The sequence below is a fragment of the Schistocerca cancellata genome, chromosome 6 (assembly GCF_023864275.1).
Source record: "Schistocerca cancellata isolate TAMUIC-IGC-003103 chromosome 6, iqSchCanc2.1, whole genome shotgun sequence".
In the NCBI taxonomy this organism is placed as follows: Eukaryota; Metazoa; Arthropoda; class Insecta; order Orthoptera; family Acrididae; genus Schistocerca; species Schistocerca cancellata.
The window spans coordinates 3,763,666-3,790,720 of NC_064631.1; the positions used below are offsets into that span (position 1 = coordinate 3,763,666).

General features: G+C 55.1%; 27 non-coding genes and 1 pseudogene across 27 annotated transcripts; all 28 read right to left on the bottom strand.

The window, feature by feature from the left end:
- Window positions 1-189: 189 nt before the first annotated feature.
- LOC126089492 (5S ribosomal RNA) lies at window positions 190-308 on the bottom strand (annotated as a pseudogene).
- An 856-nt stretch (window positions 309-1,164) lies between these two features.
- On the bottom strand, window positions 1,165-1,283 carry LOC126090130 (5S ribosomal RNA). The gene has a single exon (XR_007520991.1). It is a non-coding gene; the product is annotated as a 5S ribosomal RNA (ribosomal RNA).
- Window positions 1,284-2,123: 840 nt separating this feature from the next.
- Window positions 2,124-2,242, bottom strand: LOC126089473 (5S ribosomal RNA). Its single transcript, XR_007520796.1, has one exon. It is a non-coding gene; the product is annotated as a 5S ribosomal RNA (ribosomal RNA).
- Window positions 2,243-3,098: 856 nt separating this feature from the next.
- Window positions 3,099-3,217, bottom strand: LOC126090141 (5S ribosomal RNA). The gene has a single exon (XR_007521002.1). It is a non-coding gene; the product is annotated as a 5S ribosomal RNA (ribosomal RNA).
- An 840-nt stretch (window positions 3,218-4,057) lies between these two features.
- Window positions 4,058-4,176, bottom strand: LOC126089474 (5S ribosomal RNA). Its single transcript, XR_007520797.1, has one exon. It is a non-coding gene; the product is annotated as a 5S ribosomal RNA (ribosomal RNA).
- An 854-nt stretch (window positions 4,177-5,030) lies between these two features.
- LOC126090152 (5S ribosomal RNA) lies at window positions 5,031-5,149 on the bottom strand. The gene has a single exon (XR_007521013.1). It is a non-coding gene; the product is annotated as a 5S ribosomal RNA (ribosomal RNA).
- An 840-nt stretch (window positions 5,150-5,989) lies between these two features.
- Window positions 5,990-6,108, bottom strand: LOC126089475 (5S ribosomal RNA). Its single transcript, XR_007520798.1, has one exon. It is a non-coding gene; the product is annotated as a 5S ribosomal RNA (ribosomal RNA).
- An 854-nt stretch (window positions 6,109-6,962) lies between these two features.
- LOC126090163 (5S ribosomal RNA) lies at window positions 6,963-7,081 on the bottom strand. Its single transcript, XR_007521024.1, has one exon. It is a non-coding gene; the product is annotated as a 5S ribosomal RNA (ribosomal RNA).
- An 843-nt stretch (window positions 7,082-7,924) lies between these two features.
- On the bottom strand, window positions 7,925-8,043 carry LOC126090174 (5S ribosomal RNA). The gene has a single exon (XR_007521035.1). It is a non-coding gene; the product is annotated as a 5S ribosomal RNA (ribosomal RNA).
- Window positions 8,044-8,883: 840 nt separating this feature from the next.
- On the bottom strand, window positions 8,884-9,002 carry LOC126089488 (5S ribosomal RNA). Its single transcript, XR_007520810.1, has one exon. It is a non-coding gene; the product is annotated as a 5S ribosomal RNA (ribosomal RNA).
- Window positions 9,003-9,856: 854 nt separating this feature from the next.
- Window positions 9,857-9,975, bottom strand: LOC126090185 (5S ribosomal RNA). Its single transcript, XR_007521046.1, has one exon. It is a non-coding gene; the product is annotated as a 5S ribosomal RNA (ribosomal RNA).
- An 843-nt stretch (window positions 9,976-10,818) lies between these two features.
- LOC126090197 (5S ribosomal RNA) lies at window positions 10,819-10,937 on the bottom strand. Its single transcript, XR_007521057.1, has one exon. It is a non-coding gene; the product is annotated as a 5S ribosomal RNA (ribosomal RNA).
- Window positions 10,938-11,777: 840 nt separating this feature from the next.
- Window positions 11,778-11,896, bottom strand: LOC126089476 (5S ribosomal RNA). The gene has a single exon (XR_007520799.1). It is a non-coding gene; the product is annotated as a 5S ribosomal RNA (ribosomal RNA).
- An 849-nt stretch (window positions 11,897-12,745) lies between these two features.
- Window positions 12,746-12,864, bottom strand: LOC126090209 (5S ribosomal RNA). The gene has a single exon (XR_007521069.1). It is a non-coding gene; the product is annotated as a 5S ribosomal RNA (ribosomal RNA).
- Window positions 12,865-13,707: 843 nt separating this feature from the next.
- On the bottom strand, window positions 13,708-13,826 carry LOC126090220 (5S ribosomal RNA). Its single transcript, XR_007521080.1, has one exon. It is a non-coding gene; the product is annotated as a 5S ribosomal RNA (ribosomal RNA).
- An 840-nt stretch (window positions 13,827-14,666) lies between these two features.
- LOC126089477 (5S ribosomal RNA) lies at window positions 14,667-14,785 on the bottom strand. Its single transcript, XR_007520800.1, has one exon. It is a non-coding gene; the product is annotated as a 5S ribosomal RNA (ribosomal RNA).
- An 849-nt stretch (window positions 14,786-15,634) lies between these two features.
- On the bottom strand, window positions 15,635-15,753 carry LOC126090232 (5S ribosomal RNA). The gene has a single exon (XR_007521091.1). It is a non-coding gene; the product is annotated as a 5S ribosomal RNA (ribosomal RNA).
- Window positions 15,754-16,591: 838 nt separating this feature from the next.
- On the bottom strand, window positions 16,592-16,710 carry LOC126090245 (5S ribosomal RNA). Its single transcript, XR_007521103.1, has one exon. It is a non-coding gene; the product is annotated as a 5S ribosomal RNA (ribosomal RNA).
- Window positions 16,711-17,550: 840 nt separating this feature from the next.
- Window positions 17,551-17,669, bottom strand: LOC126089479 (5S ribosomal RNA). Its single transcript, XR_007520801.1, has one exon. It is a non-coding gene; the product is annotated as a 5S ribosomal RNA (ribosomal RNA).
- Window positions 17,670-18,518: 849 nt separating this feature from the next.
- LOC126090257 (5S ribosomal RNA) lies at window positions 18,519-18,637 on the bottom strand. The gene has a single exon (XR_007521114.1). It is a non-coding gene; the product is annotated as a 5S ribosomal RNA (ribosomal RNA).
- An 838-nt stretch (window positions 18,638-19,475) lies between these two features.
- LOC126090268 (5S ribosomal RNA) lies at window positions 19,476-19,594 on the bottom strand. Its single transcript, XR_007521125.1, has one exon. It is a non-coding gene; the product is annotated as a 5S ribosomal RNA (ribosomal RNA).
- An 840-nt stretch (window positions 19,595-20,434) lies between these two features.
- LOC126089480 (5S ribosomal RNA) lies at window positions 20,435-20,553 on the bottom strand. The gene has a single exon (XR_007520802.1). It is a non-coding gene; the product is annotated as a 5S ribosomal RNA (ribosomal RNA).
- Window positions 20,554-21,407: 854 nt separating this feature from the next.
- LOC126090280 (5S ribosomal RNA) lies at window positions 21,408-21,526 on the bottom strand. The gene has a single exon (XR_007521136.1). It is a non-coding gene; the product is annotated as a 5S ribosomal RNA (ribosomal RNA).
- An 843-nt stretch (window positions 21,527-22,369) lies between these two features.
- LOC126090291 (5S ribosomal RNA) lies at window positions 22,370-22,488 on the bottom strand. The gene has a single exon (XR_007521147.1). It is a non-coding gene; the product is annotated as a 5S ribosomal RNA (ribosomal RNA).
- An 840-nt stretch (window positions 22,489-23,328) lies between these two features.
- On the bottom strand, window positions 23,329-23,447 carry LOC126089481 (5S ribosomal RNA). Its single transcript, XR_007520803.1, has one exon. It is a non-coding gene; the product is annotated as a 5S ribosomal RNA (ribosomal RNA).
- Window positions 23,448-24,298: 851 nt separating this feature from the next.
- LOC126089482 (5S ribosomal RNA) lies at window positions 24,299-24,417 on the bottom strand. The gene has a single exon (XR_007520804.1). It is a non-coding gene; the product is annotated as a 5S ribosomal RNA (ribosomal RNA).
- An 851-nt stretch (window positions 24,418-25,268) lies between these two features.
- LOC126089484 (5S ribosomal RNA) lies at window positions 25,269-25,387 on the bottom strand. The gene has a single exon (XR_007520806.1). It is a non-coding gene; the product is annotated as a 5S ribosomal RNA (ribosomal RNA).
- Window positions 25,388-26,238: 851 nt separating this feature from the next.
- On the bottom strand, window positions 26,239-26,357 carry LOC126089485 (5S ribosomal RNA). Its single transcript, XR_007520807.1, has one exon. It is a non-coding gene; the product is annotated as a 5S ribosomal RNA (ribosomal RNA).
- Between the last annotated feature and the right edge of the window lie 698 nt (window positions 26,358-27,055).

Genomic DNA, 27,055 nt, shown 5'->3' on the forward strand with positions numbered 1-27,055 from the left:
TCGTACTGTTTTGTCGTTTTCAAAGTCTTCTTGGCAAACTTGGTTAGCACATTCTCCCTCAAACTGAGTTAATTACTGCATTTTCGTACCATTACAGTAGTTTAAAAGGCTTAAGGAAGCATCTTTGTCACAACAGAAAGGTAGTTTGAAAATTGGGCTGGCGACATAACAAAAGAAAAACAGGAAGGGAGCCAGCAGTACCCGGGTTTTCCAGGCGGTCACCCATCCACGTACTAGCCGGGCCCGATGTTGCTTAACATCGGTGATCGGACGAGAACCGGTGTATTCATCATGGTATGGCCGTTGGCGCTCATCTAATGTAGGAGCACGGCAGAATTCGCGTTCGGCTTTTCTCCCAACACACAAAATGTTAGTTTTCGGCCGCATTTGACGAAAGCGCTTCCTTCCGCAACCGCCAGTTCCTCGAGGACGGCGCGGGGAGGCGCGCCCGGCGTCCCAGCAGAGTGACGGCCGAATTGACGGGCGCACCGCCGCGTGTGTTAGACGCACTGCTGCTCGTCGCACCCCCTGTCATTCGCTGGGCGCGTGCAGCCTTCGACACTAGCGGAGGACGCATCTTGTCCCTGGTGTTCAGCGGAGGGCCTGTGCGGGGTGTGGCAGTGTCGTGCTGGAGGGCCCACTGGTAGCGATGTGGGTTTCCTCGCCTCGCCACGCCTCGCCACGCCTCGCCTCACACCAGGTGTCTGCGTAGTTTGCAGTGCATTCGCACCATTCCTATCCCTGTCCCTGTCCCCGTCCCGACTTGTCCCGACTTTGCTCGACTGCCGCTCGCTGCCGCTCGGGTCGTGGTCCATATGACAGCGCAAGCACGACAAACGTCTGCGGGACGAGACGAGACGAGACGAGACGAGGCGACTAAGGAATAAATTCGTGGTTACAAATCAAATTTGGAACTCTACACTCCTACACAACAATAGGCGGTGACGTATTTCAGAAATCACCTGCCGATTCGTACTGTTTTGTCGTTTTCAAAGTCTTCTTGGCAAACTTGGTTAGCACATTCTCCCTCAAACTGAGTTAATTACTGCATTTTCGTACCATTACAGTAGTTTAAAAGGCTTAAGGAAGCATCTTTGTCACAACAGAAAGGTAGTTTGAAAATTGGGCTGGCGACATTACAAAAAAAAAAAAAAACAGGAAGGGAGCCAACAGCACCCGGGTTTCCCAGGCGGTCACCCATCCAAGTACTAGCCGGGCCCGATGATGCTTAACTTCGGTGATCGGACGAGAACCGGTGTATTCATCATGGTATGGCCGTTGGCGCTCATCTAATGTAGGAGCACGGCAGAATTCGCGTTCGGCTTTTCTCCCAACACACAAAATGTTAGTTTTCGGCCGCATTTGACGAAAGCGCTTCCTTCCGCAACCGCCAGTTCCTCGAGGACGGCGCGGGGAGGCGCGCCCGGCGTCCCAGCAGAGTGACGGCCGAATTGGCGGGCGCACCGCCGCGTGTGTGAGACGCACTGCTGTTCGTTGCACCCCCTGTCATTCGCTGGGCGCGTGCAGCCTTCGACACTAGCGGAGGACGCATCTTGTCCCTGGTGTTCAGCGGAAGGCCTGAGCGGGGTGTGGCAGTGTCGTGCTGGAGGGCCCACTGGTACGATGTGGGCTTCCTCGCCTCGCCTCGCCTCGCCTCACACCAGGTGTCTGCGTAGTTTGCAGTGCATTCACACCATTCCTATCCCTGTCCCTGTCCCCGTCCCGACTTGTCCCGACTTTGCTCGACTGCCGCTCGCTGCCGCTCGGGTCGTGGTCCATATGACAGCGCAAGCACGACAAACGTCTGCGGGACGAGACGAGACGAGACGAGACGAGACGACTAAGGAATAAATTCGTGGTTACAAATCAAATTTGGAACTCTACACTCCTACACAACAATAGGCGGTGACGTATTTCAGAAATCACCTGCCGATTCGTACTGTTTTGTCGTTTTCAAAGTCTTCTTGGCAAACTTGGTTAGCACATTCTCCCTCAAACTGAGTTAATTACTGCATTTTCGTACCATTACAGTAGTTTAAAAGGCTTAAGGAAGCATCTTTGTCACAACAGAAAGGTAGTTTGAAAATTGGGCTGGCGACATAACAAAAGAAAAACAGGAAGGGAGCCAGCAGCACCCGGGTTTTCCAGGCGGTCACCCATCCACGTACTAGCCGGGCCCGATGTTGCTTAACTTCGGTGATCGGACGAGAACCGGTGTATTCATCATGGTATGGCCGTTGGCGCTCATCTAATGTAGGAGCACGGCAGAATTCGCGTTCGGCTTTTCTCCCAACACACAAAATGTTAGTTTTCGGCCGCATTTGACGAAAGCGCTTCCTTCCGCAACCGCCAGTTCCTCGAGGACGGCGCGGGGAGGCGCGCCCGGCGTCCCAGCAGAGTGACGGCCGAATTGGCGGGCGCACCGCCGCGTGTGTTAGACGCACTGCTGCTCGTCGCACCCCCTGTCATTCGCTGGGCGCGTGCAGCCTTCGACACTAGCGGAGGACGCATCTTGTCCCTGGTGTTCAGCGGAGGGCCTGTGCGGGGTGTGGCAGTGTCGTGCTGGAGGGCCCACTGGTAGCGATGTGGGTTTCCTCGCCTCGCCACGCCTCGCCACGCCTCGCCTCACACCAGGTGTCTGCGTAGTTTGCAGTGCATTCGCACCATTCCTATCCCTGTCCCTGTCCCCGTCCCGACTTGTCCCGACTTTGCTCGACTGCCGCTCGCTGCCGCTCGGGTCGTGGTCCATATGACAGCGCAAGCACGACAAACGTCTGCGGGACGAGACGAGACGAGACGAGACGAGGCGACTAAGGAATAAATTCGTGGTTACAAATCAAATTTGGAACTCTACACTCCTACACAACAATAGGCGGTGACGTATTTCAGAAATCACCTGCCGATTCGTACTGTTTTGTCGTTTTCAAAGTCTTCTTGGCAAACTTGGTTAGCACATTCTCCCTCAAACTGAGTTAATTACTGCATTTTCGTACCATTACAGTAGTTTAAAAGGCTTAAGGAAGCATCTTTGTCACAACAGAAAGGTAGTTTGAAAATTGGGCTGGCGACATTACAAAAAAAAAAAAAAACAGGAAGGGAGCCAACAGCACCCGGGTTTCCCAGGCGGTCACCCATCCAAGTACTAGCCGGGCCCGATGATGCTTAACTTCGGTGATCGGACGAGAACCGGTGTATTCATCATGGTATGGCCGTTGGCGCTCATCTAATGTAGGAGCACGGCAGAATTCGCGTTCGGCTTTTCTCCCAACACACAAAATGTTAGTTTTCGGCCGCATTTGACGAAAGCGCTTCCTTCCGCAACCGCCAGTTCCTCGAGGACGGCGCGGGGAGGCGCGCCCGGCGTCCCAGCAGAGTGACGGCCGAATTGGCGGGCGCACCGCCGCGTGTGTGAGACGCACTGCTGTTCGTTGCACCCCCTGTCATTCGCTGGGCGCGTGCAGCCTTCGACACTAGCGGAGGACGCATCTTGTCCCTGGTGTTCAGCGGAAGGCCTGAGCGGGGTGTGGCAGTGTCGTGCTGGAGGGCCCACTGGTACGATGTGGGCTTCCTCGCCTCGCCTCGCCTCGCCTCACACCAGGTGTCTGCGTAGTTTGCAGTGCATTCACACCATTCCTATCCCTGTCCCTGTCCCCGTCCCGACTTGTCCCGACTTTGCTCGACTGCCGCTCGCTGCCGCTCGGGTCGTGGTCCATATGACAGCGCAAGCACGACAAACGTCTGCGGGACGAGACGAGACGAGACGAGACGAGACGACTAAGGAATAAATTCGTGGTTACAAATCAAATTTGGAACTCTACACTCCTACACAACAATAGGCGGTGACGTATTTCAGAAATCACCTGCCGATTCGTACTGTTTTGTCGTTTTCAAAGTCTTCTTGGCAAACTTGGTTAGCACATTCTCCCTCAAACTGAGTTAATTACTGCATTTTCGTACCATTACAGTAGTTTAAAAGGCTTAAGGAAGCATCTTTGTCACAACAGAAAGGTAGTTTGAAAATTGGGCTGGCGACATAACAAAAGAAAAACAGGAAGGGAGCCAGCAGCACCCGGGTTTTCCAGGCGGTCACCCATCCACGTACTAGCCGGGCCCGATGTTGCTTAACTTCGGTGATCGGACGAGAACCGGTGTATTCATCATGGTATGGCCGTTGGCGCTCATCTAATGTAGGAGCACGGCAGAATTCGCGTTCGGCTTTTCTCCCAACACACAAAATGTTAGTTTTCGGCCGCATTTGACGAAAGCGCTTCCTTCCGCAACCGCCAGTTCCTCGAGGACGGCGCGGGGAGGCGCGCCCGGCGTCCCAGCAGAGTGACGGCCGAATTGGCGGGCGCACCGCCGCGTGTGTTAGACGCACTGCTGCTCGTCGCACCCCCTGTCATTCGCTGGGCGCGTGCAGCCTTCGACACTAGCGGAGGACGCATCTTGTCCCTGGTGTTCAGCGGAGGGCCTGTGCGGGGTGTGGCAGTGTCGTGCTGGAGGGCCCACTGGTAGCGATGTGGGTTTCCTCGCCTCGCCACGCCTCGCCACGCCTCGCCTCACACCAGGTGTCTGCGTAGTTTGCAGTGCATTCGCACCATTCCTATCCCTGTCCCTGTCCCCGTCCCGACTTGTCCCGACTTTGCTCGACTGCCGCTCGCTGCCGCTCGGGTCGTGGTCCATATGACAGCGCAAGCACGACAAACGTCTGCGGGACGAGACGAGACGAGACGAGACGAGGCGACTAAGGAATAAATTCGTGGTTACAAATCAAATTTGGAACTCTACACTCCTACACAACAATAGGCGGTGACGTATTTCAGAAATCACCTGCCGATTCGTACTGTTTTGTCGTTTTCAAAGTCTTCTTGGCAAACTTGGTTAGCACATTCTCCCTCAAACTGAGTTAATTACTGCATTTTCGTACCATTACAGTAGTTTAAAAGGCTTAAGGAAGCATCTTTGTCACAACAGAAAGGTAGTTTGAAAATTGGGCTGGCGACATTACAAAAAAAAAAAAACAGGAAGGGAGCCAACAGCACCCGGGTTTCCCAGGCGGTCACCCATCCAAGTACTAGCCGGGCCCGATGATGCTTAACTTCGGTGATCGGACGAGAACCGGTGTATTCATCATGGTATGGCCGTTGGCGCTCATCTAATGTAGGAGCACGGCAGAATTCGCGTTCGGCTTTTCTCCCAACACACAAAATGTTAGTTTTCGGCCGCATTTGACGAAAGCGCTTCCTTCCGCAACCGCCAGTTCCTCGAGGACGGCGCGGGGAGGCGCGCCCGGCGTCCCAGCAGAGTGACGGCCGAATTGGCGGGCGCACCGCCGCGTGTGTGAGACGCACTGCTGCTCGTTGCACCCCCTGTCATTCGCTGGGTGCGTGCGGCCTTCGACACTAGCGGAGGACGAATCTTGTCCCTGGTGTTCAGCGGAGGGCCTGTGCGGGGTGTGGCAGTGTCGTGCTGGAGGGCCCACTGGTACGATGTGGGCTTCCTCGCCTCGCCTCGCCTCGCCTCACACCAGGTGTCTGCGTAGTTTGCAGTGCATTCGCACCATTCCTATCCCTGTCCCTGACCCCGTCCCGACTTGTCCCGACTTTGCTCGACTGCCGCTCGCTGCCGCTCGGGTCGTGGTCCATATGACAGCGCAAGCACGACAAACGTCTGCGGGACGAGACGAGACGAGACGAGACGAGACGACTAAGGAATAAATTCGTGGTTACAAATCAAATTTGGAACTCTACACTCCTACACAACAATAGGCGGTGACGTATTTCAGAAATCACCTGCCGATTCGTACTGTTTTGTCGTTTTCAAAGTCTTCTTGGCAAACTTGGTTAGCACATTCTCCCTCAAACTGAGTTAATTACTGCATTTTCGTACCATTACAGTAGTTTAAAAGGCTTAAGGAAGCATCTTTGTCACAACAGAAAGGTAGTTTGAAAATTGGGCTGGCGACATAACAAAAGAAAAACAGGAAGGGAGCCAGCAGCACCCGGGTTTTCCAGGCGGTCACCCATCCACGTACTAGCCGGGCCCGATGTTGCTTAACTTCGGTGATCGGACGAGAACCGGTGTATTCATCATGGTATGGCCGTTGGCGCTCATCTAATGTAGGAGCACGGCAGAATTCGCGTTCGGCTTTTCTCCCAACACACAAAATGTTAGTTTTCGGCCGCATTTGACGAAAGCGCTTCCTTCCGCAACCGCCAGTTCCTCGAGGACGGCGCGGGGAGGCGCGCCCGGCGTCCCAGCAGAGTGACGGCCGAATTGGCGGGCGCACCGCCGCGTGTGTTAGACGCACTGCTGCTCGTCGCACCCCCTGTCATTCGCTGGGCGCGTGCAGCCTTCGACACTAGCGGAGGACGCATCTTGTCCCTGGTGTTCAGCGGAGGGCCTGTGCGGGGTGTGGCAGTGTCGTGCTGGAGGGCCCACTGGTAGCGATGTGGGTTTCCTCGCCTCGCCACGCCTCGCCACGCCTCGCCTCACACCAGGTGTCTGCGTAGTTTGCAGTGCATTCGCACCATTCCTATCCCTGTCCCTGTCCCCGTCCCGACTTGTCCCGACTTTGCTCGACTGCCGCTCGCTGCCGCTCGGGTCGTGGTCCATATGACAGCGCAAGCACGACAAACGTCTGCGGGACGAGACGAGACGAGACGAGACGAGGCGACTAAGGAATAAATTCGTGGTTACAAATCAAATTTGGAACTCTACACTCCTACACAACAATAGGCGGTGACGTATTTCAGAAATCACCTGCCGATTCGTACTGTTTTGTCGTTTTCAAAGTCTTCTTGGCAAACTTGGTTAGCACATTCTCCCTCAAACTGAGTTAATTACTGCATTTTCGTACCATTACAGTAGTTTAAAAGGCTTAAGGAAGCATCTTTGTCACAACAGAAAGGTAGTTTGAAAATTGGGCTGGCGACATTACAAAAAAAAAAAAACAGGAAGGGAGCCAACAGCACCCGGGTTTCCCAGGCGGTCACCCATCCAAGTACTAGCCGGGCCCGATGATGCTTAACTTCGGTGATCGGACGAGAACCGGTGTATTCATCATGGTATGGCCGTTGGCGCTCATCTAATGTAGGAGCACGGCAGAATTCGCGTTCGGCTTTTCTCCCAACACACAAAATGTTAGTTTTCGGCCGCATTTGACGAAAGCGCTTCCTTCCGCAACCGCCAGTTCCTCGAGGACGGCGCGGGGAGGCGCGCCCGGCGTCCCAGCAGAGTGACGGCCGAATTGGCGGGCGCACCGCCGCGTGTGTGAGACGCACTGCTGCTCGTTGCACCCCCTGTCATTCGCTGGGTGCGTGCGGCCTTCGACACTAGCGGAGGACGAATCTTGTCCCTGGTGTTCAGCGGAGGGCCTGTGCGGGGTGTGGCAGTGTCGTGCTGGAGGGCCCACTGGTACGATGTGGGCTTCCTCGCCTCGCCTCGCCTCGCCTCGCCTCACACCAGGTGTCTGCGTAGTTTGCAGTGCATTCGCACCATTCCTATCCCTGTCCCTGACCCCGTCCCGACTTGTCCCGACTTTGCTCGACTGCCGCTCGCTGCCGCACGGGTCGTGGTCCATATGACAGCGCAAGCACGACAAACGTCTGCGGGACGAGACGAGACGAGACGAGACGACTAAGGAATAAGTTCGTGGTTACAAATCAAATTTGGAACTCAACACACCTACACAACAATAGGCGGTGACGTATTTCAGAAATCACCTGCCGATTCGTAGTGTTTTGTCGTTTTCAAAGTCTTCTTGGCAAACTTGGTTAGCACATTCTCCCTCAAACTGAGTTAATTACTGCATTTTCGTACCATTACAGTAGTTTAAAAGGCTTAAGGAAGCATCTTTGTCACAACAGAAAGGTAGTTTGAAAATTGGGCTGGCGACATTACAAAAAAAAAAAAACAGGAAGGGAGCCAACAGCACCCGGGTTTCCCAGGCGGTCACCCATCCAAGTACTAGCCGGGCCCGATGATGCTTAACTTCGGTGATCGGACGAGAACCGGTGTATTCATCATGGTATGGCCGTTGGCGCTCATCTAATGTAGGAGCACGGCAGAATTCGCGTTCGGCTTTTCTCCCAACACACAAAATGTTAGTTTTCGGCCGCATTTGACGAAAGCGCTTCCTTCCGCAACCGCCAGTTCCTCGAGGACGGCGCGGGGAGGCGCGCCCGGCGTCCCAGCAGAGTGACGGCCGAATTGGCGGGCGCACCGCCGCGTGTGTGAGACGCACTGCTGCTCGTTGCACCCCCTGTCATTCGCTGGGTGCGTGCGGCCTTCGACACTAGCGGAGGACGCATCTTGTCCCTGGTGTTCAGCGGAAGGCCTGAGCGGGGTGTGGCAGTGTCGTGCTGGAGGGCCCACTGGTACGATGTGGGCTTCCTCGCCTCGCCTCGCCTCGCCTCACACCAGGTGTCTGCGTAGTTTGCAGTGCATTCACACCATTCCTATCCCTGTCCCTGTCCCCGTCCCGACTTGTCCCGACTTTGCTCGACTGCCGCTCGCTGCCGCTCGGGTCGTGGTCCATATGACAGCGCAAGCACGACAAACGTCTGCGGGACGAGACGAGACGAGACGAGACGAGACGACTAAGGAATAAATTCGTGGTTACAAATCAAATTTGGAACTCTACACTCCTACACAACAATAGGCGGTGACGTATTTCAGAAATCACCTGCCGATTCGTACTGTTTTGTCGTTTTCAAAGTCTTCTTGGCAAACTTGGTTAGCACATTCTCCCTCAAACTGAGTTAATTACTGCATTTTCGTACCATTACAGTAGTTTAAAAGGCTTAAGGAAGCATCTTTGTCACAACAGAAAGGTAGTTTGAAAATTGGGCTGGCGACATAACAAAAGAAAAACAGGAAGGGAGACAGCAGCACCCGGGTTTTCCAGGCGGTCACCCATCCACGTACTAGCCGGGCCCGATGTTGCTTAACTTCGGTGATCGGACGAGAACCGGTGTATTCATCATGGTATGGCCGTTGGCGCTCATCTAATGTAGGAGCACGGCAGAATTCGCGTTCGGCTTTTCTCCCAACACACAAAATGTTAGTTTTCGGCCGCATTTGACGAAAGCGCTTCCTTCCGCAACCGCCAGTTCCTCGAGGACGGCGCGGGGAGGCGCGCCCGGCGTCCCAGCAGAGTGACGGCCGAATTGGCGGGCGCACCGCCGCGTGTGTTAGACGCACTGCTGCTCGTCGCACCCCCTGTCATTCGCTGGGCGCGTGCAGCCTTCGACACTAGCGGAGGACGCATCTTGTCCCTGGTGTTCAGCGGAGGGCCTGTGCGGGGTGTGGCAGTGTCGTGCTGGAGGGCCCACTGGTAGCGATGTGGGTTTCCTCGCCTCGCCACGCCTCGCCACGCCTCGCCTCACACCAGGTGTCTGCGTAGTTTGCAGTGCATTCGCACCATTCCTATCCCTGTCCCTGTCCCCGTCCCGACTTGTCCCGACTTTGCTCGACTGCCGCTCGCTGCCGCTCGGGTCGTGGTCCATATGACAGCGCAAGCACGACAAACGTCTGCGGGACGAGACGAGACGAGACGAGACGAGGCGACTAAGGAATAAATTCGTGGTTACAAATCAAATTTGGAACTCTACACTCCTACACAACAATAGGCGGTGACGTATTTCAGAAATCACCTGCCGATTCGTACTGTTTTGTCGTTTTCAAAGTCTTCTTGGCAAACTTGGTTAGCACATTCTCCCTCAAACTGAGTTAATTACTGCATTTTCGTACCATTACAGTAGTTTAAAAGGCTTAAGGAAGCATCTTTGTCACAACAGAAAGGTAGTTTGAAAATTGGGCTGGCGACATTACAAAAAAAAAAAAACAGGAAGGGAGCCAACAGCACCCGGGTTTCCCAGGCGGTCACCCATCCAAGTACTAGCCGGGCCCGATGATGCTTAACTTCGGTGATCGGACGAGAACCGGTGTATTCATCATGGTATGGCCGTTGGCGCTCATCTAATGTAGGAGCACGGCAGAATTCGCGTTCGGCTTTTCTCCCAACACACAAAATGTTAGTTTTCGGCCGCATTTGACGAAAGCGCTTCCTTCCGCAACCGCCAGTTCCTCGAGGACGGCGCGGGGAGGCGCGCCCGGCGTCCCAGCAGAGTGACGGCCGAATTGGCGGGCGCACCGCCGCGTGTGTGAGACGCACTGCTGCTCGTTGCACCCCCTGTCATTCGCTGGGTGCGTGCGGCCTTCGACACTAGCGGAGGACGAATCTTGTCCCTGGTGTTCAGCGGAGGGCCTGTGCGGGGTGTGGCAGTGTCGTGCTGGAGGGCCCACTGGTACGATGTGGGCTTCCTCGCCTCGCCTCGCCTCGCCTCGCCTCACACCAGGTGTCTGCGTAGTTTGCAGTGCATTCGCACCATTCCTATCCCTGTCCCTGACCCCGTCCCGACTTGTCCCGACTTTGCTCGACTGCCGCTCGCTGCCGCTCGGGTCGTGGTCCATATGACAGCGCAAGCACGACAAACGTCTGCGGGACGAGACGAGACGAGACGAGACGACTAAGGAATAAGTTCGTGGTTACAAATCAAATTTGGAACTCAACACACCTACACAACAATAGGCGGTGACGTATTTCAGAAATCACCTGCCGATTCGTAGTGTTTTGTCGTTTTCAAAGTCTTCTTGGCAAACTTGGTTAGCACATTCTCCCTCAAACTGAGTTAATTACTGCATTTTCGTACCATTACAGTAGTTTAAAAGGCTTAAGGAAGCATCTTTGTCACAACAGAAAGGTAGTTTGAAAATTGGGCTGGCGACATTACAAAAAAAAAAAAACAGGAAGGGAGCCAACAGCACCCGGGTTTCCCAGGCGGTCACCCATCCAAGTACTAGCCGGGCCCGATGATGCTTAACTTCGGTGATCGGACGAGAACCGGTGTATTCATCATGGTATGGCCGTTGGCGCTCATCTAATGTAGGAGCACGGCAGAATTCGCGTTCGGCTTTTCTCCCAACACACAAAATGTTAGTTTTCGGCCGCATTTGACGAAAGCGCTTCCTTCCGCAACCGCCAGTTCCTCGAGGACGGCGCGGGGAGGCGCGCCCGGCGTCCCAGCAGAGTGACGGCCGAATTGGCGGGCGCACCGCCGCGTGTGTGAGACGCACTGCTGCTCGTTGCACCCCCTGTCATTCGCTGGGTGCGTGCGGCCTTCGACACTAGCGGAGGACGCATCTTGTCCCTGGTGTTCAGCGGAAGGCCTGAGCGGGGTGTGGCAGTGTCGTGCTGGAGGGCCCACTGGTACGATGTGGGCTTCCTCGCCTCGCCTCGCCTCGCCTCACACCAGGTGTCTGCGTAGTTTGCAGTGCATTCACACCATTCCTATCCCTGTCCCTGTCCCCGTCCCGACTTGTCCCGACTTTGCTCGACTGCCGCTCGCTGCCGCTCGGGTCGTGGTCCATATGACAGCGCAAGCACGACAAACGTCTGCGGGACGAGACGAGACGAGACGAGACGAGACGACTAAGGAATAAATTCGTGGTTACAAATCAAATTTGGAACTCTACACTCCTACACAACAATAGGCGGTGACGTATTTCAGAAATCACCTGCCGATTCGTACTGTTTTGTCGTTTTCAAAGTCTTCTTGGCAAACTTGGTTAGCACATTCTCCCTCAAACTGAGTTAATTACTGCATTTTCGTACCATTACAGTAGTTTAAAAGGCTTAAGGAAGCATCTTTGTCACAACAGAAAGGTAGTTTGAAAATTGGGCTGGCGACATAACAAAAGAAAAACAGGAAGGGAGCCAGCAGCACCCGGGTTTTCCAGGCGGTCACCCATCCACGTACTAGCCGGGCCCGATGTTGCTTAACTTCGGTGATCGGACGAGAACCGGTGTATTCATCATGGTATGGCCGTTGGCGCTCATCTAATGTAGGAGCACGGCAGAATTCGCGTTCGGCTTTTCTCCCAACACACAAAATGTTAGTTTTCGGCCGCATTTGACGAAAGCGCTTCCTTCCGCAACCGCCAGTTCCTCGAGGACGGCGCGGGGAGGCGCGCCCGGCGTCCCAGCAGAGTGACGGCCGAATTGGCGGGCGCACCGCCGCGTGTGTTAGACGCACTGCTGCTCGTCGCACCCCCTGTCATTCGCTGGGCGCGTGCAGCCTTCGACACTAGCGGAGGACGCATCTTGTCCCTGGTGTTCAGCGGAGGGCCTGTGCGGGGTGTGGCAGTGTCGTGCTGGAGGGCCCACTGGTAGCGATGTGGGTTTCCTCGCCTCGCCACGCCTCGCCACGCCTCGCCTCACACCAGGTGTCTGCGTAGTTTGCAGTGCATTCGCACCATTCCTATCCCTGTCCCTGTCCCCGTCCCGACTTGTCCCGACTTTGCTCGACTGCCGCTCGCTGCCGCTCGGGTCGTGGTCCATATGACAGCGCAAGCACGACAAACGTCTGCGGGACGAGACGAGACGAGACGAGACGACTAAGGAATAAGTTCGTGGTTACAAATCAAATTTGGAACTCAACACACCTACACAACAATAGGCGGTGACGTATTTCAGAAATCACCTGCCGATTCGTAGTGTTTTGTCGTTTTCAAAGTCTTCTTGGCAAACTTGGTTAGCACATTCTCCCTCAAACTGAGTTAATTACTGCATTTTCGTACCATTACAGTAGTTTAAAAGGCTTAAGGAAGCATCTTTGTCACAACAGAAAGGTAGTTTGAAAATTGGGCTGGCGACATTACAAAAAAAAAAAAACAGGAAGGGAGCCAACAGCACCCGGGTTTCCCAGGCGGTCACCCATCCAAGTACTAGCCGGGCCCGATGATGCTTAACTTCGGTGATCGGACGAGAACCGGTGTATTCATCATGGTATGGCCGTTGGCGCTCATCTAATGTAGGAGCACGGCAGAATTCGCGTTCGGCTTTTCTCCCAACACACAAAATGTTAGTTTTCGGCCGCATTTGACGAAAGCGCTTCCTTCCGCAACCGCCAGTTCCTCGAGGACGGCGCGGGGAGGCGCGCCCGGCGTCCCAGCAGAGTGACGGCCGAATTGGCGGGCGCACCGCCGCGTGTGTGAGACGCACTGCTGCTCGTTGCACCCCCTGTCATTCGCTGGGTGCGTGCGGCCTTCGACACTAGCGGAGGACGAATCTTGTCCCTGGTGTTCAGCGGAGGGCCTGTGCGGGGTGTGGCAGTGTCGTGCTGGAGGGCCCACTGGTACGATGTGGGCTTCCTCGCCTCGCCTCGCCTCGCCTCGCCTCACACCAGGTGTCTGCGTAGTTTGCAGTGCATTCGCACCATTCCTATCCCTGTCCCTGACCCCGTCCCGACTTGTCCCGACTTTGCTCGACTGCCGCTCGCTGCCGCTCGGGTCGTGGTCCATATGACAGCGCAAGCACGACAAACGTCTGCGGGACGAGACGAGACGAGACGAGACGACTAAGGAATAAGTTCGTGGTTACAAATCAAATTTGGAACTCAACACACCTACACAACAATAGGCGGTGACGTATTTCAGAAATCACCTGCCGATTCGTAGTGTTTTGTCGTTTTCAAAGTCTTCTTGGCAAACTTGGTTAGCACATTCTCCCTCAAACTGAGTTAATTACTGCATTTTCGTACCATTACAGTAGTTTAAAAGGCTTAAGGAAGCATCTTTGTCACAACAGAAAGGTAGTTTGAAAATTGGGCTGGCGACATTACAAAAAAAAAAAAACAGGAAGGGAGCCAACAGCACCCGGGTTTCCCAGGCGGTCACCCATCCAAGTACTAGCCGGGCCCGATGATGCTTAACTTCGGTGATCGGACGAGAACCGGTGTATTCATCATGGTATGGCCGTTGGCGCTCATCTAATGTAGGAGCACGGCAGAATTCGCGTTCGGCTTTTCTCCCAACACACAAAATGTTAGTTTTCGGCCGCATTTGACGAAAGCGCTTCCTTCCGCAACCGCCAGTTCCTCGAGGACGGCGCGGGGAGGCGCGCCCGGCGTCCCAGCAGAGTGACGGCCGAATTGGCGGGCGCACCGCCGCGTGTGTGAGACGCACTGCTGCTCGTTGCACCCCCTGTCATTCGCTGGGTGCGTGCGGCCTTCGACACTAGCGGAGGACGCATCTTGTCCCTGGTGTTCAGCGGAAGGCCTGAGCGGGGTGTGGCAGTGTCGTGCTGGAGGGCCCACTGGTACGATGTGGGCTTCCTCGCCTCGCCTCGCCTCGCCTCACACCAGGTGTCTGCGTAGTTTGCAGTGCATTCACACCATTCCTATCCCTGTCCCTGTCCCCGTCCCGACTTGTCCCGACTTTGCTCGACTGCCGCTCGCTGCCGCTCGGGTCGTGGTCCATATGACAGCGCAAGCACGACAAACGTCTGCGGGACGAGACGAGACGAGACGAGACGAGACGACTAAGGAATAAATTCGTGGTTACAAATCAAATTTGGAACTCTACACTCCTACACAACAATAGGCGGTGACGTATTTCAGAAATCACCTGCCGATTCGTACTGTTTTGTCGTTTTCAAAGTCTTCTTGGCAAACTTGGTTAGCACATTCTCCCTCAAACTGAGTTAATTACTGCATTTTCGTACCATTACAGTAGTTTAAAAGGCTTAAGGAAGCATCTTTGTCACAACAGAAAGGTAGTTTGAAAATTGGGCTGGCGACATAACAAAAGAAAAACAGGAAGGGAGCCAGCAGCACCCGGGTTTTCCAGGCGGTCACCCATCCACGTACTAGCCGGGCCCGATGTTGCTTAACTTCGGTGATCGGACGAGAACCGGTGTATTCATCATGGTATGGCCGTTGGCGCTCATCTAATGTAGGAGCACGGCAGAATTCGCGTTCGGCTTTTCTCCCAACACACAAAATGTTAGTTTTCGGCCGCATTTGACGAAAGCGCTTCCTTCCGCAACCGCCAGTTCCTCGAGGACGGCGCGGGGAGGCGCGCCCGGCGTCCCAGCAGAGTGACGGCCGAATTGGCGGGCGCACCGCCGCGTGTGTTAGACGCACTGCTGCTCGTCGCACCCCCTGTCATTCGCTGGGCGCGTGCAGCCTTCGACACTAGCGGAGGACGCATCTTGTCCCTGGTGTTCAGCGGAGGGCCTGTGCGGGGTGTGGCAGTGTCGTGCTGGAGGGCCCACTGGTAGCGATGTGGGTTTCCTCGCCTCGCCACGCCTCGCCACGCCTCGCCTCACACCAGGTGTCTGCGTAGTTTGCAGTGCATTCGCACCATTCCTATCCCTGTCCCTGTCCCCGTCCCGACTTGTCCCGACTTTGCTCGACTGCCGCTCGCTGCCGCTCGGGTCGTGGTCCATATGACAGCGCAAGCACGACAAACGTCTGCGGGACGAGACGAGACGAGACGAGACGACTAAGGAATAAGTTCGTGGTTACAAATCAAATTTGGAACTCAACACACCTACACAACAATAGGCGGTGACGTATTTCAGAAATCACCTGCCGATTCGTAGTGTTTTGTCGTTTTCAAAGTCTTCTTGGCAAACTTGGTTAGCACATTCTCCCTCAAACTGAGTTAATTACTGCATTTTCGTACCATTACAGTAGTTTAAAAGGCTTAAGGAAGCATCTTTGTCACAACAGAAAGGTAGTTTGAAAATTGGGCTGGCGACATTACAAAAAAAAAAAAACAGGAAGGGAGCCAACAGCACCCGGGTTTCCCAGGCGGTCACCCATCCAAGTACTAGCCGGGCCCGATGATGCTTAACTTCGGTGATCGGACGAGAACCGGTGTATTCATCATGGTATGGCCGTTGGCGCTCATCTAATGTAGGAGCACGGCAGAATTCGCGTTCGGCTTTTCTCCCAACACACAAAATGTTAGTTTTCGGCCGCATTTGACGAAAGCGCTTCCTTCCGCAACCGCCAGTTCCTCGAGGACGGCGCGGGGAGGCGCGCCCGGCGTCCCAGCAGAGTGACGGCCGAATTGGCGGGCGCACCGCCGCGTGTGTGAGACGCACTGCTGCTCGTTGCACCCCCTGTCATTCGCTGGGTGCGTGCGGCCTTCGACACTAGCGGAGGACGCATCTTGTCCCTGGTGTTCAGCGGAAGGCCTGAGCGGGGTGTGGCAGTGTCGTGCTGGAGGGCCCACTGGTACGATGTGGGCTTCCTCGCCTCGCCTCGCCTCGCCTCACACCAGGTGTCTGCGTAGTTTGCAGTGCATTCACACCATTCCTATCCCTGTCCCTGTCCCCGTCCCGACTTGTCCCGACTTTGCTCGACTGCCGCTCGCTGCCGCTCGGGTCGTGGTCCATATGACAGCGCAAGCACGACAAACGTCTGCGGGACGAGACGAGACGAGACGAGACGACTAAGGAATAAGTTCGTGGTTACAAATCAAATTTGGAACTCAACACACCTACACAACAATAGGCGGTGACGTATTTCAGAAATCACCTGCCGATTCGTAGTGTTTTGTCGTTTTCAAAGTCTTCTTGGCAAACTTGGTTAGCACATTCTCCCTCAAACTGAGTTAATTACTGCATTTTCGTACCATTACAGTAGTTTAAAAGGCTTAAGGAAGCATCTTTGTCACAACAGAAAGGTAGTTTGAAAATTGGGCTGGCGACATTACAAAAAAAAAAAAACAGGAAGGGAGCCAACAGCACCCGGGTTTCCCAGGCGGTCACCCATCCAAGTACTAGCCGGGCCCGATGATGCTTAACTTCGGTGATCGGACGAGAACCGGTGTATTCATCATGGTATGGCCGTTGGCGCTCATCTAATGTAGGAGCACGGCAGAATTCGCGTTCGGCTTTTCTCCCAACACACAAAATGTTAGTTTTCGGCCGCATTTGACGAAAGCGCTTCCTTCCGCAACCGCCAGTTCCTCGAGGACGGCGCGGGGAGGCGCGCCCGGCGTCCCAGCAGAGTGACGGCCGAATTGGCGGGCGCACCGCCGCGTGTGTGAGACGCACTGCTGCTCGTTGCACCCCCTGTCATTCGCTGGGTGCGTGCGGCCTTCGACACTAGCGGAGGACGCATCTTGTCCCTGGTGTTCAGCGGAAGGCCTGAGCGGGGTGTGGCAGTGTCGTGCTGGAGGGCCCACTGGTACGATGTGGGCTTCCTCGCCTCGCCTCGCCTCGCCTCACACCAGGTGTCTGCGTAGTTTGCAGTGCATTCACACCATTCCTATCCCTGTCCCTGTCCCCGTCCCGACTTGTCCCGACTTTGCTCGACTGCCGCTCGCTGCCGCTCGGGTCGTGGTCCATATGACAGCGCAAGCACGACAAACGTCTGCGGGACGAGACGAGACGAGACGAGACGAGACGACTAAGGAATAAATTCGTGGTTACAAATCAAATTTGGAACTCTACACTCCTACACAACAATAGGCGGTGACGTATTTCAGAAATCACCTGCCGATTCGTACTGTTTTGTCGTTTTCAAAGTCTTCTTGGCAAACTTGGTTAGCACATTCTCCCTCAAACTGAGTTAATTACTGCATTTTCGTACCATTACAGTAGTTTAAAAGGCTTAAGGAAGCATCTTTGTCACAACAGAAAGGTAGTTTGAAAATTGGGCTGGCGACATAACAAAAGAAAAACAGGAAGGGAGCCAGCAGCACCCGGGTTTTCCAGGCGGTCACCCATCCACGTACTAGCCGGGCCCGATGTTGCTTAACTTCGGTGATCGGACGAGAACCGGTGTATTCATCATGGTATGGCCGTTGGCGCTCATCTAATGTAGGAGCACGGCAGAATTCGCGTTCGGCTTTTCTCCCAACACACAAAATGTTAGTTTTCGGCCGCATTTGACGAAAGCGCTTCCTTCCGCAACCGCCAGTTCCTCGAGGACGGCGCGGGGAGGCGCGCCCGGCGTCCCAGCAGAGTGACGGCCGAATTGGCGGGCGCACCGCCGCGTGTGTTAGACGCACTGCTGCTCGTCGCACCCCCTGTCATTCGCTGGGCGCGTGCAGCCTTCGACACTAGCGGAGGACGCATCTTGTCCCTGGTGTTCAGCGGAGGGCCTGTGCGGGGTGTGGCAGTGTCGTGCTGGAGGGCCCACTGGTAGCGATGTGGGTTTCCTCGCCTCGCCACGCCTCGCCACGCCTCGCCTCACACCAGGTGTCTGCGTAGTTTGCAGTGCATTCGCACCATTCCTATCCCTGTCCCTGTCCCCGTCCCGACTTGTCCCGACTTTGCTCGACTGCCGCTCGCTGCCGCTCGGGTCGTGGTCCATATGACAGCGCAAGCACGACAAACGTCTGCGGGACGAGACGAGACGAGACGAGACGACTAAGGAATAAGTTCGTGGTTACAAATCAAATTTGGAACTCAACACACCTACACAACAATAGGCGGTGACGTATTTCAGAAATCACCTGCCGATTCGTAGTGTTTTGTCGTTTTCAAAGTCTTGTTGGCAAACTTGGTTAGCACATTCTCCCTCAAACTGAGTTAATTACTGCATTTTCGTACCATTACAGTAGTTTAAAAGGCTTAAGGAAGCATCTTTGTCACAACAGAAAGGTAGTTTGAAAATTGGGCTGGCGACATTACAAAAAAAAAAAAACAGGAAGGGAGCCAACAGCACCCGGGTTTCCCAGGCGGTCACCCATCCAAGTACTAGCCGGGCCCGATGATGCTTAACTTCGGTGATCGGACGAGAACCGGTGTATTCATCATGGTATGGCCGTTGGCGCTCATCTAATGTAGGAGCACGGCAGAATTCGCGTTCGGCTTTTCTCCCAACACACAAAATGTTAGTTTTCGGCCGCATTTGACGAAAGCGCTTCCTTCCGCAACCGCCAGTTCCTCGAGGACGGCGCGGGGAGGCGCGCCCGGCGTCCCAGCAGAGTGACGGCCGAATTGGCGGGCGCACCGCCGCGTGTGTGAGACGCACTGCTGCTCGTTGCACCCCCTGTCATTCGCTGGGTGCGTGCGGCCTTCGACACTAGCGGAGGACGCATCTTGTCCCTGGTGTTCAGCGGAAGGCCTGAGCGGGGTGTGGCAGTGTCGTGCTGGAGGGCCCACTGGTACGATGTGGGCTTCCTCGCCTCGCCTCGCCTCGCCTCACACCAGGTGTCTGCGTAGTTTGCAGTGCATTCACACCATTCCTATCCCTGTCCCTGTCCCCGTCCCGACTTGTCCCGACTTTGCTCGACTGCCGCTCGCTGCCGCTCGGGTCGTGGTCCATATGACAGCGCAAGCACGACAAACGTCTGCGGGACGAGACGAGACGAGACGAGACGACTAAGGAATAAGTTCGTGGTTACAAATCAAATTTGGAACTCAACACACCTACACAACAATAGGCGGTGACGTATTTCAGAAATCACCTGCCGATTCGTAGTGTTTTGTCGTTTTCAAAGTCTTCTTGGCAAACTTGGTTAGCACATTCTCCCTCAAACTGAGTTAATTACTGCATTTTCGTACCATTACAGTAGTTTAAAAGGCTTAAGGAAGCATCTTTGTCACAACAGAAAGGTAGTTTGAAAATTGGGCTGGCGACATTACAAAAAAAAAAAAACAGGAAGGGAGCCAACAGCACCCGGGTTTCCCAGGCGGTCACCCATCCAAGTACTAGCCGGGCCCGATGATGCTTAACTTCGGTGATCGGACGAGAACCGGTGTATTCATCATGGTATGGCCGTTGGCGCTCATCTAATGTAGGAGCACGGCAGAATTCGCGTTCGGCTTTTCTCCCAACACACAAAATGTTAGTTTTCGGCCGCATTTGACGAAAGCGCTTCCTTCCGCAACCGCCAGTTCCTCGAGGACGGCGCGGGGAGGCGCGCCCGGCGTCCCAGCAGAGTGACGGCCGAATTGGCGGGCGCACCGCCGCGTGTGTGAGACGCACTGCTGCTCGTTGCACCCCCTGTCATTCGCTGGGTGCGTGCGGCCTTCGACACTAGCGGAGGACGCATCTTGTCCCTGGTGTTCAGCGGAAGGCCTGAGCGGGGTGTGGCAGTGTCGTGCTGGAGGGCCCACTGGTACGATGTGGGCTTCCTCGCCTCGCCTCGCCTCGCCTCACACCAGGTGTCTGCGTAGTTTGCAGTGCATTCACACCATTCCTATCCCTGTCCCTGTCCCCGTCCCGACTTGTCCCGACTTTGCTCGACTGCCGCTCGCTGCCGCTCGGGTCGTGGTCCATATGACAGCGCAAGCACGACAAACGTCTGCGGGACGAGACGAGACGAGACGAGACGAGACGACTAAGGAATAAATTCGTGGTTACAAATCAAATTTGGAACTCTACACTCCTACACAACAATAGGCGGTGACGTATTTCAGAAATCACCTGCCGATTCGTACTGTTTTGTCGTTTTCAAAGTCTTCTTGGCAAACTTGGTTAGCACATTCTCCCTCAAACTGAGTTAATTACTGCATTTTCGTACCATTACAGTAGTTTAAAAGGCTTAAGGAAGCATCTTTGTCACAACAGAAAGGTAGTTTGAAAATTGGGCTGGCGACATAACAAAAGAAAAACAGGAAGGGAGCCAGCAGCACCCGGGTTTTCCAGGCGGTCACCCATCCACGTACTAGCCGGGCCCGATGTTGCTTAACTTCGGTGATCGGACGAGAACCGGTGTATTCATCATGGTATGGCCGTTGGCGCTCATCTAATGTAGGAGCACGGCAGAATTCGCGTTCGGCTTTTCTCCCAACACACAAAATGTTAGTTTTCGGCCGCATTTGACGAAAGCGCTTCCTTCCGCAACCGCCAGTTCCTCGAGGACGGCGCGGGGAGGCGCGCCCGGCGTCCCAGCAGAGTGACGGCCGAATTGGCGGGCGCACCGCCGCGTGTGTTAGACGCACTGCTGCTCGTCGCACCCCCTGTCATTCGCTGGGCGCGTGCAGCCTTCGACACTAGCGGAGGACGCATCTTGTCCCTGGTGTTCAGCGGAGGGCCTGTGCGGGGTGTGGCAGTGTCGTGCTGGAGGGCCCACTGGTAGCGATGTGGGTTTCCTCGCCTCGCCACGCCTCGCCACGCCTCGCCTCACACCAGGTGTCTGCGTAGTTTGCAGTGCATTCGCACCATTCCTATCCCTGTCCCTGTCCCCGTCCCGACTTGTCCCGACTTTGCTCGACTGCCGCTCGCTGCCGCTCGGGTCGTGGTCCATATGACAGCGCAAGCACGACAAACGTCTGCGGGACGAGACGAGACGAGACGAGACGAGGCGACTAAGGAATAAATTCGTGGTTACAAATCAAATTTGGAACTCTACACTCCTACACAACAATAGGCGGTGACGTATTTCAGAAATCACCTGCCGATTCGTACTGTTTTGTCGTTTTCAAAGTCTTCTTGGCAAACTTGGTTAGCACATTCTCCCTCAAACTGAGTTAATTACTGCATTTTCGTACCATTACAGTAGTTTAAAAGGCTTAAGGAAGCATCTTTGTCACAACAGAAAGGTAGTTTGAAAATTGGGCTGGCGACATTACAAAAAAAAAAAAACAGGAAGGGAGCCAACAGCACCCGGGTTTCCCAGGCGGTCACCCATCCAAGTACTAGCCGGGCCCGATGATGCTTAACTTCGGTGATCGGACGAGAACCGGTGTATTCATCATGGTATGGCCGTTGGCGCTCATCTAATGTAGGAGCACGGCAGAATTCGCGTTCGGCTTTTCTCCCAACACACAAAATGTTAGTTTTCGGCCGCATTTGACGAAAGCGCTTCCTTCCGCAACCGCCAGTTCCTCGAGGACGGCGCGGGGAGGCGCGCCCGGCGTCCCAGCAGAGTGACGGCCGAATTGGCGGGCGCACCGCCGCGTGTGTGAGACGCACTGCTGCTCGTTGCACCCCCTGTCATTCGCTGGGTGCGTGCGGCCTTCGACACTAGCGGAGGACGAATCTTGTCCCTGGTGTTCAGCGGAGGGCCTGTGCGGGGTGTGGCAGTGTCGTGCTGGAGGGCCCACTGGTACGATGTGGGCTTCCTCGCCTCGCCTCGCCTCGCCTCGCCTCACACCAGGTGTCTGCGTAGTTTGCAGTGCATTCGCACCATTCCTATCCCTGTCCCTGACCCCGTCCCGACTTGTCCCGACTTTGCTCGACTGCCGCTCGCTGCCGCTCGGGTCGTGGTCCATATGACAGCGCAAGCACGACAAACGTCTGCGGGACGAGACGAGACGAGACGAGACGACTAAGGAATAAGTTCGTGGTTACAAATCAAATTTGGAACTCAACACACCTACACAACAATAGGCGGTGACGTATTTCAGAAATCACCTGCCGATTCGTAGTGTTTTGTCGTTTTCAAAGTCTTCTTGGCAAACTTGGTTAGCACATTCTCCCTCAAACTGAGTTAATTACTGCATTTTCGTACCATTACAGTAGTTTAAAAGGCTTAAGGAAGCATCTTTGTCACAACAGAAAGGTAGTTTGAAAATTGGGCTGGCGACATTACAAAAAAAAAAAAACAGGAAGGGAGCCAACAGCACCCGGGTTTCCCAGGCGGTCACCCATCCAAGTACTAGCCGGGCCCGATGATGCTTAACTTCGGTGATCGGACGAGAACCGGTGTATTCATCATGGTATGGCCGTTGGCGCTCATCTAATGTAGGAGCACGGCAGAATTCGCGTTCGGCTTTTCTCCCAACACACAAAATGTTAGTTTTCGGCCGCATTTGACGAAAGCGCTTCCTTCCGCAACCGCCAGTTCCTCGAGGACGGCGCGGGGAGGCGCGCCCGGCGTCCCAGCAGAGTGACGGCCGAATTGGCGGGCGCACCGCCGCGTGTGTGAGACGCACTGCTGCTCGTTGCACCCCCTGTCATTCGCTGGGTGCGTGCGGCCTTCGACACTAGCGGAGGACGAATCTTGACCCTGGTGTTCAGCGGAGGGCCTGTGCGGGGTGTGGCAGTGTCGTGCTGGAGGGCCCACTGGTACGATGTGGGCTTCCTCGCCTCGCCTCGCCTCGCCTCACACCAGGTGTCTGCGTAGTTTGCAGTGCATTCGCACCATTCCTATCCCTGTCCCTGACCCCGTCCCGACTTGTCCCGACTTTGCTCGACTGCCGCTCGCTGCCGCTCGGGTCGTGGTCCATATGACAGCGCAAGCACGACAAACGTCTGCGGGACGAGACGAGACGAGACGAGACGAGGCGACTAAGGAATAAATTCGTGGTTACAAATCAAATTTGGAACTCTACACTCCTACACAACAATAGGCGGTGACGTATTTCAGAAATCACCTGCCGATTCGTACTGTTTTGTCGTTTTCAAAGTCTTCTTGGCAAACTTGGTTAGCACATTCTCCCTCAAACTGAGTTAATTACTGCATTTTCGTACCATTACAGTAGTTTAAAAGGCTTAAGGAAGCATCTTTGTCACAACAGAAAGGTAGTTTGAAAATTGGGCTGGCGACATTACAAAAGAAAAACAGGAAGGGAGCCAGCAGCACCCGGGTTTTCCAGGCGGTCACCCATCCACGTACTAGCCGGGCCCGATGTTGCTTAACTTCGGTGATCGGACGAGAACCGGTGTATTCATCATGGTATGGCCGTTGGCGCTCATCTAATGTAGGAGCACGGCAGAATTCCCGTTCGGCTTTTCTCCCAACACACAAAATGTTAGTTTTCGGCCGCATTTGACGAAAGCGCTTCCTTCCGCAACCGCCAGTTCCTCGAGGACGGCGCGGGGAGGCGCGCCCGGCGTCCCAGCAGAGTGACGGCCGAATTGGCGGGCGCACCGCCGCGTGTGTTAGACGCACTGCTGCTCGTCGCACCCCCTGTCATTCGCTGGGCGCGTGCAGCCTTCGACACTAGCGGAGGACGCATCTTGTCCCTGGTGTTCAGCGGAGGGCCTGTGCGGGGTGTGGCAGTGTCGTGCTGGAGGGCCCACTGGTAGCGATGTGGGTTTCCTCGCCTCGCCACGCCTCGCCACGCCTCGCCTCACACCAGGTGTCTGCGTAGTTTGCAGTGCATTCGCACCATTCCTATCCCTGTCCCTGTCCCCGTCCCGACTTGTCCCGACTTTGCTCGACTGCCGCTCGCTGCCGCTCGGGTCGTGGTCCATATGACAGCGCAAGCACGACAAACGTCTGCGGGACGAGACGAGACGAGACGAGACGAGGCGACTAAGGAATAAATTCGTGGTTACAAATCAAATTTGGAACTCTACACTCCTACACAACAATAGGCGGTGACGTATTTCAGAAATCACCTGCCGATTCGTACTGTTTTGTCGTTTTCAAAGTCTTCTTGGCAAACTTGGTTAGCACATTCTCCCTCAAACTGAGTTAATTACTGCATTTTCGTACCATTACAGTAGTTTAAAAGGCTTAAGGAAGCATCTTTGTCACAACAGAAAGGTAGTTTGAAAATTGGGCTGGCGACATTACAAAAGAAAAACAGGAAGGGAGCCAGCAGCACCCGGGTTTTCCAGGCGGTCACCCATCCACGTACTAGCCGGGCCCGATGTTGCTTAACTTCGGTGATCGGACGAGAACCGGTGTATTCATCATGGTATGGCCGTTGGCGCTCATCTAATGTAGGAGCACGGCAGAATTCGCGTTCGGCTTTTCTCCCAACACACAAAATGTTAGTTTTCGGCCGCATTTGACGAAAGCGCTTCCTTCCGCAACCGCCAGTTCCTCGAGGACGGCGCGGGGAGGCGCGCCCGGCGTCCCAGCAGAGTGACGGCCGAATTGGCGGGCGCACCGCCGCGTGTGTTAGACGCACTGCTGCTCGTCGCACCCCCTGTCATTCGCTGGGCGCGTGCAGCCTTCGACACTAGCGGAGGACGCATCTTGTCCCTGGTGTTCAGCGGAGGGCCTGTGCGGGGTGTGGCAGTGTCGTGCTGGAGGGCCCACTGGTAGCGATGTGGGTTTCCTCGCCTCGCCACGCCTCGCCACGCCTCGCCTCACACCAGGTGTCTGCGTAGTTTGCAGTGCATTCGCACCATTCCTATCCCTGTCCCTGTCCCCGTCCCGACTTGTCCCGACTTTGCTCGACTGCCGCTCGCTGCCGCTCGGGTCGTGGTCCATATGACAGCGCAAGCACGACAAACGTCTGCGGGACGAGACGAGACGAGACGAGACGAGGCGACTAAGGAATAAATTCGTGGTTACAAATCAAATTTGGAACTCTACACTCCTACACAACAATAGGCGGTGACGTATTTCAGAAATCACCTGCCGATTCGTACTGTTTTGTCGTTTTCAAAGTCTTCTTGGCAAACTTGGTTAGCACATTCTCCCTCAAACTGAGTTAATTACTGCATTTTCGTACCATTACAGTAGTTTAAAAGGCTTAAGGAAGCATCTTTGTCACAACAGAAAGGTAGTTTGAAAATTGGGCTGGCGACATTACAAAAGAAAAACAGGAAGGGAGCCAGCAGCACCCGGGTTTTCCAGGCGGTCACCCATCCACGTACTAGCCGGGCCCGATGTTGCTTAACTTCGGTGATCGGACGAGAACCGGTGTATTCATCATGGTATGGCCGTTGGCGCTCATCTAATGTAGGAGCACGGCAGAATTCCCGTTCGGCTTTTCTCCCAACACACAAAATGTTAGTTTTCGGCCGCATTTGACGAAAGCGCTTCCTTCCGCAACCGCCAGTTCCTCGAGGACGGCGCGGGGAGGCGCGCCCGGCGTCCCAGCAGAGTGACGGCCGAATTGGCGGGCGCACCGCCGCGTGTGTTAGACGCACTGCTGCTCGTCGCACCCCCTGTCATTCGCTGGGCGCGTGCAGCCTTCGACACTAGCGGAGGACGCATCTTGTCCCTGGTGTTCAGCGGAGGGCCTGTGCGGGGTGTGGCAGTGTCGTGCTGGAGGGCCCACTGGTAGCGATGTGGGTTTCCTCGCCTCGCCACGCCTCGCCACGCCTCGCCTCACACCAGGTGTCTGCGTAGTTTGCAGTGCATTCGCACCATTCCTATCCCTGTCCCTGTCCCCGTCCCGACTTGTCCCGACTTTGCTCGACTGCCGCTCGCTGCCGCTCGGGTCGTGGTCCATATGACAGCGCAAGCACGACAAACGTCTGCGGGACGAGACGAGACGAGACGAGACGAGGCGACTAAGGAATAAATTCGTGGTTACAAATCAAATTTGGAACTCTACACTCCTACACAACAATAGGCGGTGACGTATTTCAGAAATCACCTGCCGATTCGTACTGTTTTGTCGTTTTCAAAGTCTTCTTGGCAAACTTGGTTAGCACATTCTCCCTCAAACTGAGTTAATTACTGCATTTTCGTACCATTACAGTAGTTTAAAAGGCTTAAGGAAGCATCTTTGTCACAACAGAAAGGTAGTTTGAAAATTGGGCTGGCGACATTACAAAAGAAAAACAGGAAGGGAGCCAGCAGCACCCGGGTTTTCCAGGCGGTCACCCATCCACGTACTAGCCGGGCCCGATGTTGCTTAACTTCGGTGATCGGACGAGAACCGGTGTATTCATCATGGTATGGCCGTTGGCGCTCATCTAATGTAGGAGCACGGCAGAATTCCCGTTCGGCTTTTCTCCCAACACACAAAATGTTAGTTTTCGGCCGCATTTGACGAAAGCGCTTCCTTCCGCAACCGCCAGTTCCTCGAGGACGGCGCGGGGAGGCGCGCCCGGCGTCCCAGCAGAGTGACGGCCGAATTGGCGGGCGCACCGCCGCGTGTGTTAGACGCACTGCTGCTCGTCGCACCCCCTGTCATTCGCTGGGCGCGTGCAGCCTTCGACACTAGCGGAGGACGCATCTTGTCCCTGGTGTTCAGCGGAGGGCCTGTGCGGGGTGTGGCAGTGTCGTGCTGGAGGGCCCACTGGTAGCGATGTGGGTTTCCTCGCCTCGCCACGCCTCGCCACGCCTCGCCTCACACCAGGTGTCTGCGTAGTTTGCAGTGCATTCGCACCATTCCTATCCCTGTCCCTGTCCCCGTCCCGACTTGTCCCGACTTTGCTCGACTGCCGCTCGCTGCCGCTCGGGTCGTGGTCCATATGACAGCGCAAGCACGACAAACGTCTGCGGGACGAGACGAGACGAGACGAGACGAGGCGACTAAGGAATAAATTCGTGGTTACAAATCAAATTTGGAACTCTACACTCCTACACAACAATAGGCGGTGACGTATTTCAGAAATCACCTGCCGATTCGTACTGTTTTGTCGTTTTCAAAGTCTTCTTGGCA